Source organism: Haliotis cracherodii, unplaced genomic scaffold (assembly GCF_022045235.1).
Source record: "Haliotis cracherodii isolate W230 unplaced genomic scaffold, xgHalCrac1.p SCAF_7, whole genome shotgun sequence".
NCBI lineage: Eukaryota > Metazoa > Mollusca > Gastropoda > Lepetellida > Haliotidae > Haliotis > Haliotis cracherodii.
In genome coordinates this window covers 1491635-1505373 of record NW_027266330.1, presented here as the reverse complement: position 1 = coordinate 1505373, position 13739 = coordinate 1491635, and positions in this window count along the sequence as shown.

Sequence of the window (13739 nt, the reverse complement as noted above, 5' to 3'; positions counted from 1 at the left end):
TACAGAACCTTCACGCCTCCACTCTCTCTCTCGTAATTCGTAACTAGCTTCCGTTTACCAAAATTTAATATAGACGAACAAATATATCCATAATCATAAGAAGTCTCTACTAAAACCGAATAAATTGTAAATTATATGAAAGGCTTCCTAAGAATCTGTTATGACCAGTTCATCTGTGCAAACTTGGAAAATAACACATCCTTTGTATATTGATAATCCACGCTGAGTTTATGGGCACCTATTGTGCCCCTCTTCTTTAGGATCTGTTTCTGTATGTATGGATTTGTATTCCTGCTCGGATGGGTAAAGTCGAAACAAAGTACGTTTAGCTTTAGGTCAAGTATATCGATGGTCTGTTTCCGCCCAGTAGCCATCACATACCCAGTGATTTACTCACCTGGACTAGAAATATAGGAGAAAGGAGACCAGCGAGACCGTGTCGTCTGTTTAGATACAGAGTGAGGACAAACGCGCAACAAGACTGTACGGCAAGAGGAAGACTTCAACCATCCAACTGTCAACATTCCCTTTATCTCCAGCAATAATCCGTAGCCGCAGCCTTTGGTGTCTACATTTCACAACCTTTGAGGTACAATCGAGCATGCTCTTTCTACGATGTCAAAACGTGTCATACGACTCTCCTATAAAAGTTGTTTGATCAAGGTTACAACATGCAAGGCCTTAGTAAAGTTTCCAAAATGCGCCAAGACTTCAAAAAACGTTATACGACGCTTGCTCAGAAGTTGTTTTATCATGTGTTTTATCCAGTGCTAAATGTTCCGCCGATGCAGCAGGTTACCCTCACCTGTTCGCGAAAACCGGATATCTAAATTATATGATAGTGATTCATAAACACATGCTTTTGATACAATCGTCAAATGGAATCTGGTTAAGTACCCCTTTCCGATCAAACACCCTTTACGATAACTAGCGTTGGGATTAGGTTTAACTGTAATATTGCTGAGTATGGAGTTAAGCAGTTAAGTTTCTTTTAAATGGATCCAGTACATATTGACATACAGGTAATATGTTGATTGGCATGTCGAAATATTCTGCTTCATTTATCACTTGAAAATATATTATAACAACGAGTTTCTTTCCTATACCCCATTACATAATATCACAAACATATGTGAACCGTATTCAGCCTATAACAAAAAATCATTCACAAAAAGTAATATGTTTTATGACTGTCGTGGATGGGTTGTTATCGGCGTAGCGTGTATTTATAAATTTGTCGACAGACGCTTTTGAAAAACATTCCATATCTGTTTGTAATGTACCCAATAGCACATTTGAATTATACGATCTCAAAAGCACAATGACTGAATGAACCGGGCGACGCTACACTGATCGTGTGTCAATGCTTCAGATGAAAACAAATTGGATTTTGAATTGGGAATGTTACATTTTGATGACCAATGATGTCACGTTCTCCAGATATCAAAGTATTTTCAAGCACATTTAGTTCCTTTGTTAAATGAATTGCCACTTCAGAACTACACCTAGCCCTTTCGTCTCTGCTCACCACTGAATACAAAATGTAAGTAAATTTAATAGTAATCCTTTCGAAGCAATAGTCACTTGAACAAGAATTGACATGAACATATCACGTGTGCACACGCTACAGGTAATACCTCATGAAAACACTTTCAACGAAATATTACTGCGCGAGGTGCATGCAGTATTGATAGTTTGAATTACATCGAGTTTCGCAAACATCTGCTGTCGTCACTGTGAGTACAGCCACGTTTATATATTTTATCATTATTGTTTCCCTTGATTTTGTATAACTTCAGTTCCCTTTCTGTCATGAAGTAGAAATTTAGCATGCTACAGTACATACATACTGTATTAGAGTGTTGTACACTCCTTATTCACAAATTAAGGTTCCCATCTTAAACCACAAACCCCATACAGTTTGGTATCACTCTAAGCGGCAGAGGAATTAAAACAACAAATGAATTATATGTGTGCCGGAGGTTTTTGTTTTATTTTATATGTTACCCGTCAAAGCATGCGTGTATACATGATGGGTTGACTATGTGCGGAAAAAGTTCCTGTTCTTGGTATTCATACAATTACTCTCTGTTATTGCATTTTACTTGTATATAATACATAAGAGTAATCTATCCTTTGTACATACCAGCCTTCAGGTTCAAATTAACTTAATATTATTTCTATCACCTTCAAGTCAAACCATACAAACTATGGTTATCATCTCTCTGCTGCAGTACTGGATTCTTAAAGGTCGTGTACATCAGATGTCACCACATGTACACACAGTTCACTGTAAAGGTCGTGTCCATCAGATGTCACCACATGTATACACAGTTCACTGTAAAGGTCGTGTCCATGAGATGTGACCACATGTATACACAGTTCACTGTAAAGGTCGTGTCCATGAGATGTCACCACATGTACACACAGTTCACTGTAAAGGTCGTGTCCATGAGACGTCACCATATGTATACACAGTTCACTGTAAAGAAATGTCCATGAGATGTCACCACATGTATACACAGTTCACTGTAAAGGTCGTGTCCATCAGATGTCACCACATGTATACACAGTTCACTGTAAAGGTCGTGTCCATCAGATGTCACCACATGTACACACAGTTCACTGTAAAGGTCGTGTCCATCAGATGTCACCATATGTACACACAGTTCACTGTAAAGGTCGTGTCCATGAGACGTCACAACATGTATACACAGTTCACTGTAAAGGTCGTGTCCATTAGATGTCACCACATGTACACACAGTTCACTGTAAAGGTCGTGTCCATGAGACGTCACAACATGTATACACAGTTCACTGTAAAGGTCGTGTCCATTAGATGTCACCACATGTACACAGTTCACTGTAAAGGTCGTGTCCATGAGACGTCACAACATGTACACAGTTCACTGTAAAGGTCGTGTCCATCAGATGTCACCACATGTACACACAGTTCACTGTAAAGGTCGTGTCCATGAGACGTCACCACATGTATACACAGTTCACTGTAAAGGTCGTGTCCATTAGATGTCACCACATGTACACAGTTCACTGTAAAGGTCGTGTCCATGAGACGTCACCACATGTACACAGTTCACTGTAAAGGTCGTGTCCATGAGACGTCACCACATGTACACACAGTTCACTGTAAAGGTCGTGTCCATCAGATGTTACCATATGTACACACAGTTCACTGTAAAGGTCGTGTCCATGAGACGTCACAACATGTATACACAGTTCACTGTAAAGGTCGTGTCCATCAGATGTCACCACATGTACACACAGTTCACTGTAAAGGTCGTGTCCATGAGATGTCACCACATGTATACACAGTTCACTGTAAAGGTCGTGTCCATCAGATGTGACCACATGTATACACAGTTCACTGTAAAGGTCGTGTCCATCAGATGTCACCACATGTACACACAGTTCACTGTAAAGGTCGTGTCCATGAGACGTCACCATATGTATACACAGTTCACTGTAAAGGTCGTGTCCATTAGATGACACCACATGTATACACAGTTCACTGTAAAGGTCGTGTCCATCAGATGTCACCACATGTACACACAGTTCACTGTAAAGGTCGTGTCCATGAGACGTCACCACATGTATACACAGTTCACTGTAAAGGTCGTGTCCATCAGATGTCACCACATGTACACACAGTTCATTGTAAAGGTCGTGTCCATGAGACGTCACAACATGTATACACAGTTCACTGTAAAGCGCGTTTGGCATTATCTGTTCAGTCGCAAAACAAACATAGGCTTTGCGCGTGCGACCAATGAAACCATCTCATATTTCATGCATATTTAGATCTACGCTTAACAATTCTGAGGGAAAAACACTCTCCAAAAGATTGTGTGTCGACAAAAGGCCTCGCTAACGCTTTCAAAAAGTGTATTGTTGACATGTGGAGGACATTTCCAATTTTGTCGCATCTGTGCAAAATTAATGGCCGATGCAATTTCCTATTTTAACTTGTACCATATGTTACCGGTTTGTTGATGGTGAACAGTTTACTTGCCTTTGCATGTGTTTGTGACGGGTTCCAGTGTTGGGGCAGAATACGCACACCTTTTCTCGAACACCTGATATCATCAATATTTGGCAGTGATTCAGGAACGCATGCTGATGGTCGGAACTGTACAATGGATTTGTATCAGATGTAAATATAAGCCACAAACATTACTTAATCGCTATTATGCCTCTTACTCGCGATGTTCTGCTCTGATACTATGTGTCCATATGGTCATGTTTGGCTCTGAAACCCTGTGTGAATATGTTCTGCTCAGCCTTTGATGACTTACAGCATGGGAGTTACGATCCCCTTACGGATGCGATTGCCAGTACTCGGTTGGTTAACTTGATGCGCATGCGCGGTAGCTTTTTTTGGGGTTCCGCGAAACTCGAAATTTGTAAATGTTTGTGCGGATTTTCCTCAAATTACATTTGATAAAAAGAGCTGAGATAGCTAACCCATACTTAGTCCTGCACCATGACCGTGGAATATATTTATCATATGAGAAAAAAAATAACCTAGAAATGCATACAAAAGCAATTCTAGCCAGCTCAAGCTAGCTCTATCAGCATAGGGATTTTTTATGTTATAGAGTCAAGAAGGATATTGTGTAATATAAGATTTCAGAGACTACAGTCCGTTTGACTCCAACTGAGAACGATGAATTGCAAAATAACTCGTAATCCAGAAAAGTGTATGAAAAGTGTTCCTTCCACGGTTTGTCCCCCTACGTGTCATGTACACATTTCTATACAAAATTACATGATAGTTTCTTAAAGAACTTCATCCGTCATGGGTCTTAAAATAAACAAAATTCAGATTTTGTTGGGTACAGGGTATTCATGGTCAAGTACGGTATTGATGTTTCATACACTTTTCTGGATTTCGGGTTATTTTGCAATTCATTGTTCTCATTTGGAGTCAAACGGACTGTGAATGTTAGTCTAACCCATACTCTCACTCACAACTTACCCTGCGGATCGTAAACTCACCTATTACTACAATTATGTAACGGCGGCCTGGAAATACTCAAGACTAGACAAGCCTTTGATTATTATTATTATGTGCAAAGAAACGTCCCACGTAGTTTAACGCTCCACACAACGTTAGTACAGCTATTTGACGGCGGCCTGTGTAAATAGTTGAGTTTAGATCAGACAATCCAGTTATTGTTATCATGCGCAATTTCCCACGTCAACTGTTTGTTGCTTCACGTCGCACTCAGCAATATTACAGTTAAACCTAACCCCAACGCTAGGGATCGTTCAGGATGTTTGATCGGAAAGGGGTACTTAACCAGATTCCATTGTACGATTATATCAAAAGACCCTCCAAAAGATCCTTACAGGGCCACCCACAAATCAACTGATTGTGTCTGACAAACACGTTCCAAAGTCTGCAGTTCACAGATACTGACACATTGAACATGCTAGCTTCAAGCTCTACCGGTATTAAGCATGCTAGTCCCCTTAGGTATTCAACAAATAGTAGAGGACGCAACAAATATATCAAAGCAAGCGTAGAAAAAGTTTACGTTTAGCTGTGGACAATGAAAATCGACAATGCTAATGGCTCAGAGCGATTTCACGATTTGGTTCTTGTCAATATCAAGAATGACCCTGTATCTACGTGCAATGAATACAAGCATGGTCTACGTGCAATGCTTCGGGTCAGTTGGGGCGTTAGGTTTTGGTCCCAAAACCGTTCTCTGGTAGTCATTTTTTAAAGCTGATCTATTTTCTGACTACCAATTTATGATACGTATACAGAACAGTTCTAACCCAACGACCGTCTGGGGCTATTAAATAATGACCAGTGTATAGGGACATTAATGTGCACTTCAAAAGCAAATAGCTTTTCTATACCATCTACTTAATGTTGCTTAACCATATTCTTTATACAAACATTTACATTCAAACGTTGGTCTTACCAGCTTTATATAAGCGTAGTAAGTAAGCGTATCATCTGGTTCGTGAGAGGTATTCACTGCTCTAGTAACTGTAACACCACTTGTAGATTTCATCCTGGGCCACATTCACAGTTCCCCTTCGACGAGCCTACTGAAACTCTAATGATGTGCGAAGTGCTTAATGAAGAATATCAGAAATATTTTAACCGAATTATGTTGTAATATGGTGCGCACACAAAATTGTACTGTAAGTGAGTGAGTTATAGTTACGTCACATCGACAGTATTTCAGCCATAAAGTGACGAGAACAGTTACATAGAAATGACCTAGTAGATTTAATACTAAACATTTCAAATACTAAAACCTTTCAATCAAGATGTTACATTTTATTCTATTTCACTACTGGGGTATACACAACCAGCAACCAAACCTAGCCCACCTTGCCGTGGACCATGGGGACTTATATTTTCTTCTGCTTCCTGCATTTATCCCCAGCAGATGATAAGCCATCACTCAAGCCACCTATAGTTGTAAACAATATCAGTCATAAAATAGAACATTGTCAAATATGAAATACGTTAACATTCTAGTTTTGTGTATCTATTTTGATACTATTAGGACTAACGAATCAAGAATGGGGGAAAATAGTTTAACCATACTTCAACCCCATTAAACAGCACTGCCTTATTAATATAAATTATCAGTTACATTAAACTAAGTTAAAACGCATTATTAAAAACGTGTTGATCTGTCGAATTTCCTTTAGAAACCTATTATTAAATCGGAAGTGACGTTCATAATAAGATCCTTTAACTTTGAAAATAAATAAAGAGTACCCCTTGCGAGAGATAGGTCTATACAGTCAAGGGACATGTGCTTGTCTGTGATTCTTACAAGGGAAACATACTCACTCGCAAAAGAAACGCAAGTGGTTTTAAGCAAATAGATAACAAACACGGAACCATAAATTGATACGAGTTTAAGCATGTAGTGAAGCCTGATAATGTTATCAATATTTTTGGTTGCATTTTGGAAAGTGCTCGACAGACCATAGGAACACATAATCGACACATTAGCCTGGACACTGTCGTCCTGTTCTCAAACCACGGCATCGACAAGCACGACTTCAGTGGGCACAGGGTCATCACAATTGGCGTCATCGTGAGGGGAGGCGTGTCATCTTCTCTGATGAAAGTCGCTTTTGTGTCTCCCATGCAGACGGAAGAGTCAGAATTTGGCGGCGTCGAGCTGATCGTTTCGCTGACAGAAACGTTGTGGAAAGGGATCCATGGGGTGGACGTAGCGTCATGATATGGGCAGGGATTGGACTTAATGCGAGACTTGGACCCATGTGCTTTCTAAATGTTACTCAAGGTCGGGGACACGGCGTCACTGCTCAGCGGTATATCGACCAAATGATCAGACCCCACGTTGTTCCATTTTTTGCACAACATCAACAACACATTTTCCAGCAGGACAACGCTCGTCCCCATGTTGCCAGAGCTACCATGGCCTTTCTGCAACAACACAACATCCTTGTTCTACCGTGGCGAGCCCTCAGCCCTGATCTGAACCCCATCGCAAACTCGGGGGATGAGGTTCAAAGGCGTCTGCACAATGTGCGCCCAGTCCCTACAACTGCCGATGAATTACGCACAGCTGCTCTGGATGTGTGCAGGAGGATCCCTTCGGCCTTCACAAATCGTCTGATCCACTCAATGTACTGGAGATGTGTGGCAGTGATCAATGCTAATGGTGGTCACACCAGGTATTGACTGACATTTTTGGGTATTGACCAGAAACATTAACATTTGAAAAAAAACCAATTATGTCATCTGTCTTTTAATCCATTAAATTGTCTTCAGTCAATTTTTGTCAATCTTGCCCTATTAGTATCTCTTGTCTTTACTGTTGAAAATAAATAACATGTATACTGCATACTCGACTTGCGTTTCTTTTGCGTGTGAGTACAGAACTGAAGATCCTCATCTATCAAATAGTAGTCATGGGTATAACGACTGTGGCCATCGCAAAACAACTTCCTTATGTCTTGACTGGCAACCAAGGTAGGTATAACCTTGGGTTTATCTCATGAAGTTTTTCTAAAGGTAACTCTGTGTTTCGACTTAGTTTGCATAACATGTCCTATATAACCTTGGATACAGGATATATAATCCGAGCGTGGAATCAAGGCAGCCTTAGCTGGTGCATCAGCTTTTGTATTGCCCACTATGTCGACATATTTGGGTAACCACGTACAGAAGACGATGTTGTCTTGACCAGTTGAAAGGTCATAAAGGAATTCTAAAATATAGTATAGATTGATGATTTTGAGATACATTGTTAAATGCCTCGAGGCATGAAAAAGAATCAGAAAAAATGTTTACTTTTAGACAGACGGTGAATAAAGTCTAACAGCACACCTAGTTAACGAGATAGTCCATAATTAGAAGGGTCTGAATTATCACTAGCTTTCGTAGGGATAACAATGGCATTATTCAAAGAATCAAATCCAAATTTGGTAAAAAAAAATAAATATAAATATAAAAGAAAGACAAGATTCAGGCAAATGCAGGAACATCTTCACGGGCAGTATATTACTCTTGTAGTGAAAATACCTCAGGCGTCTGGTGTGAATTTCTGAAATTCAGGAAGGTTTCTTAATGAAGAAGAGTTTTTAGCTAACGTTTCGCCAAGTTTATTTGCAACAACTGATTTATATTCCACTAAGTGGTCACCATTTCCTCCATATGATGCACGCTAGTTTTTGAGCCTTTGCCCTTTTAAAATCCTTTGGAGCATATTTCACTCCTTCGAGACAGGTGTACGGGAATTAACCTACAAGACATAGTTTTCCAAAGAATGATATTTATTTTGAATGAAAGGACATCCAATTGGTACTAGTGTATATTTACATTAGTTAAATTATGTATAGTATGATGTCAGTGGAAGTTAATTCTCTGCTTTCTTCATACATTTTCTAGCCTGTTTGCAATCACTGTCAAACAATGACTTACGAATGTCTGTGGATTTGCTGAGGACTTAGAAAAGGTATCGTCAGCGATATCAATTAGTTTATGTGAAAATAATTGAATTGAGTCAGCAATTGAGTATTTCGCTCGTCAGATACGTGATGAAATACTCTCTTGCAATCAAAACCGGTGTTATCTAATGGTGTTATGTTTGCACCATTGTCCATTGGTGAGTGAGTTGGGTTTAACGTCGCTTTTAACAGTTATCCAATTATATCGCGGCGTGTCAGCTTAATGTGGGAGGAAAGACCGATGTGATGCAGGTCTCTTGTCCATTGGAGATCGGACACAATGTGGCCAGCCAACAAGACTTTACTAAATAAACTGTTGTTACAGGAAAAGGCCAGGCTTTCTCCACCTGATACGATCTTGGAGCATCTGCATGCTTCACTATAACGGCTTGATGCTGTCACAGAGTGACTTAACTGCACTCTGGACAACGCAATGTTAAAGAATTGTAGCTTCTGAACAACAACCCTTTTTGTACAGTATCGTTTAGGAAATCTGAACTATACTACTCAAAATTTGATAAGGATCGTTGATATTTGTCTTAATAAAAAAACAAAATAACTGCATAACTGGCAATATTGTGTTCAAGTGAAATAAAAAAACGTCTCCAACACACGTGCACGTGCATTTCATGCCATGGGAAATGCGTTTCACATCACAGTTCATACTTTTGCTACCATTGCACGATTTCCAATCAGGCAACGGTCTCTGATTCATTCTGAAACTGTAATCTCAATTGAGTGTTTACACTACGTTTATCTACGCAATGCCCCCTCAACGTGTAAGGCGTCGCTGACGACAGAACAACTGGGCAGATGTATTGGAATGCTTGATGCTGGCTATTCACAACGTGACGTTGCCAATACACTAAACGTCAGCCAGAGCGTTGTAAGCAGGGCCTGGTCCCGACAGCAAAATTTTGGTACAGCAGCACACCGACATGGGGGTGGTCGTCAGAGGTCGACAACCCAACGCCAAGATCATTTTGTGGCTCTTCAGGCACGACGTTATCCCTTCTGGACAGCAACCAGCCTATGTAACGACCTCCTGAACGCCTCGGGGGTGAATGGGTCAACTCAGACGATACGGAATCGTCTTCACAATGCAGGTCTCTACTCGAGAAGGGCATGTGTCCGAATCCCCCTGACTGTTCGACACCGGCGGGAGCGATTGGAATGGGCTGAAGATCATGTCACTTGGACACGGAACGATTGGGTTCCAGTTCTGTTCACCGATGAGTCCAGGTATTGTTTAAACTTTACAGACAGGAGGCAGCGGGTGTGGCGACGACAACGTGAACGTTTCCATGATGCCAACATCAGTGAACATGACCGTTATGGTGGTGGTTTCATCATAGTCTGGGGTGGAATCAACAGAGATGGAAGGACAGATCTTCATGTCCTGGAAAGAGGAACAATGACGGGGGTGAGGTACCGGGGTGAGATCCTCGATGTGTACGTCAGACCCTACGCTGGTGCTGTTGGCCCTGAGTTCATCCTGATGGATGATAACGCCCGTCCTCATCGCGCCAGGGTGGTTGAGCAGTACCTTGAGCAGGAGACAATTGTCCGCATGGATTGGCCAGCGCGCTCGCCGGACTTGAACCCGATTGAGCATGTCTGGAACATGCTGCAGGTTGCCCTTTCACGCCGTAGAGCACAACCCACGACTTTGGCAGTGCTCGGACATGCCCTCGTGGAAGAGTGGAACAACCTTCCCATTGGGAACATCCGGGTGCTTATTGACAGCATATCTCGACGTTGTCAGGCCGTCATTGATGCAAGGGCAGGTCATACTCGATATTGACACTTCATCGACTAAGTGTAATGATGGACTATCCCTCATAACTGTATAATTCTTTCTCTTGTTTGCTGTTAACATTTTTTAATGAAATGCCTTTTGGTGTTTGCAGATTTCAAACATTCCATATTGATACAAGTTCATGCCGTTCATGAATTTTCATTCTTAACATGATTAAACACGTTTCTGAGTCAGAGTCATGTCTTTTGTTATGTTTGTGGTAGCTTACACACATATCACCTAGTGATCCTTATCAAATTTTGAGTAGTATATTTTAACATGATGTAATCCATGCGTTACGGCGGTCAGTTGAACCTTTGTCTAACACAGCATTTCACATTATGACATTTATAGCCTTAATCCATTTTCCCCGGGCCGTGTCTGAAATCACATCCATAAGCCCCATGTCAAGGGCAACGCCATTGTCTCTTTGTCTGTCTATTGTTGTCCAATAGTGTATATATATGTTTACATCTTTACTGTTAGTTAGTCTGGTATTCCGACAGCACCTGTATGTACAGCCGCGAGTAGGATACGCCTGCTTGCTGGACTTCACTAGTACTTGTTGAGTTGGAATCTCCGCTCGACATATTTCTAATTGTATTTTGTTTTATTGCCGACTAAAAAAGTTTGGACTCAACGTATTCTTCGTCTTCAATCTGAGCTAATTTCCCCATCAACACATGCGCGTTGACAATACCATCAACTCGTCATACTCGAACTTCCTCACCCACTTCTAAATCAGGCATTGTCATGGAACTCACATGGAGTGTCATATTGTTTCTTCTGACTACTCTGTTTATGTTTCAGATTATCTTGTATCACTTGACTGTTGAATACTGTAGGTTCAAGTTGAGATTCGGTGATAGGTAGTGTTGCCCTGAGACGACTATTCATCAGTATTTGTGCAGGTGATCCAAAAGGTCTATTTCTATATTAACGAATACTGAGATACGTATCTTTCCTGTTCAGTTACTCCCTTGGGGGCCGGGGGTAGACAAGAATATATCCTCAGCATCCCATTGCTGGTCTAAGTGGTGACCGAATTGGGCAACCTGTTTGCCGTGGGTTGCACCCCTGTGTCGGTGGAGGACGGGATTCTGGTGGTTGAGGGCACTGGAGCCAGGAACCGGTGTTCCTTTTGCTCAACACACCAATTCGACCATTTTTACCGTTTGGAAATCTATATTATTCACAGAAATATGTGATATCATACTTGAATTTGTATTCAAAACAATTGTATGCTCCATTTTGCCTAGAAGTCGGTGCTTCATTGGCCAATCTGGAGATAGAGACCTCTGGATTCTGCGTTTCTTGGGAACAGTGTTATGGACCGAACCAGCCTGACACTTACTTTATCTCATAGCTTTTCAACTCTATATTTTCTGGAGCAGGTTGTCTTTCACTGCGACATCGTCCTTGATGACACTCGATGGCGGGTGGGGAGCAGGGGTGCCGAATCATAAAATAACACCATGGCTCACAACAAATAATCTGGTTCTTTCAAAACAAATAAACGTCGTCATGTCGATTCTATAACGTCTGACGAAGAAGAAACATCAACCATGATTGCAGATTGGCCACGATTCATTGTTATCGCATATGTTGATGGCAATCCTTGAAAAATAAATCATTTTGTCATCTCGAAAGGCATTCAAAGTGTCTGTGTCTGTAACCAATGTTGCACATCTTCGTACGGGTTCCATCCTTGTAGAATGTGCACTGATACAACTACCTGTCAATCTGCTGGGTCGACTGCAGTTTGTTAACACCCAGGTTGTTGTTTCAGTGCACAGGACACTGGATCCTAGCAGAGGCATTGTCAGGGACCGCGCTCGCTGACTATCAGAAGAAGAAATTGCTGCTGAATTGAAACACCAAGGGGTCACAGCTTTTTAGCGGTTTAGTCGAAATTCAGAAGATGGAAACTTTAACCAAACAAATACCTATCTTTTCACTTTTTATCTTTCCAAAATTCCAAAGTCAATCAAAGCTGGTTATTTTAACGGAGTAGAGGTTAATGTTTCAATTCCACTCCGGTGTTACAAATGTCACAAGGGATCGTTTTACCATAAGGTCTCATTTTATTCTTGGAGTAAATCCTTTAATCGTAGAATATTTGTTTGTTTTAATCTTTGGCTAACCTTCTCCATAATCACCAGTGACTAAAGGGATGTTCTGAATCCTGCTGGTGTCCATGCAGGTAGACAAGTATTGTAAGTCCCACTGGTTCCCAGTACAGTGGCCTACCTTCGGTTGCAGGTGATATATAGCTCGATGTTATATTGTTATGAATAGTTAAGTTTTATGGTCATGTACTAGTTTTAAACCTAAATCTGTGATAATCTAGTTCTTTAACTGTCCTTTGTCGATAGGTTTCTAAATTTATGTATTGCACCATATGGCTGTAATATTGCCGATAGGACTGTAAATATTAACACACTTGTCCAGTTTTTTTTTTCTTCTTCAGCATTCCCTTCAAATTAAAGTGATTTCTCTAAAAGTGCATTTGATTGAAAAAAGTCAACCAAATCCAAACCAAATTTTCGTTTGCTTTTGACATTCCTAAAGTGAGATAAAATTTCATGGTTTGTCCCCATCTTCTATAAGTTTTTGTTTAGTAACCGTCATTAAAGTCGAGCTTTCTATTGAAATTCTTAACTCACCTCTTGGTAAAATGTATGTTGTTTATGTCATCCCACTACTGACACCATGTTGTGTTTGCACGTCATACCGTAAAAGGCGGCCATGCTTGTCGTAAGAGGCGACTAACAGGATCGCATGGTCAGGCTCACTGACATGGTTGATGCATGTCACCGTATCCCAATTATGTGGGATTGTTTGGTCCAGACTTTATTATTTACAGATAGCCGTCAAATAGCTCTCCATATCCAATTTACTATGTATGTATGTGAGGGTGTGTGTGTGGCTGTGGGTGGGGTTTGGGGTGGGGGGTGTTGGTTTG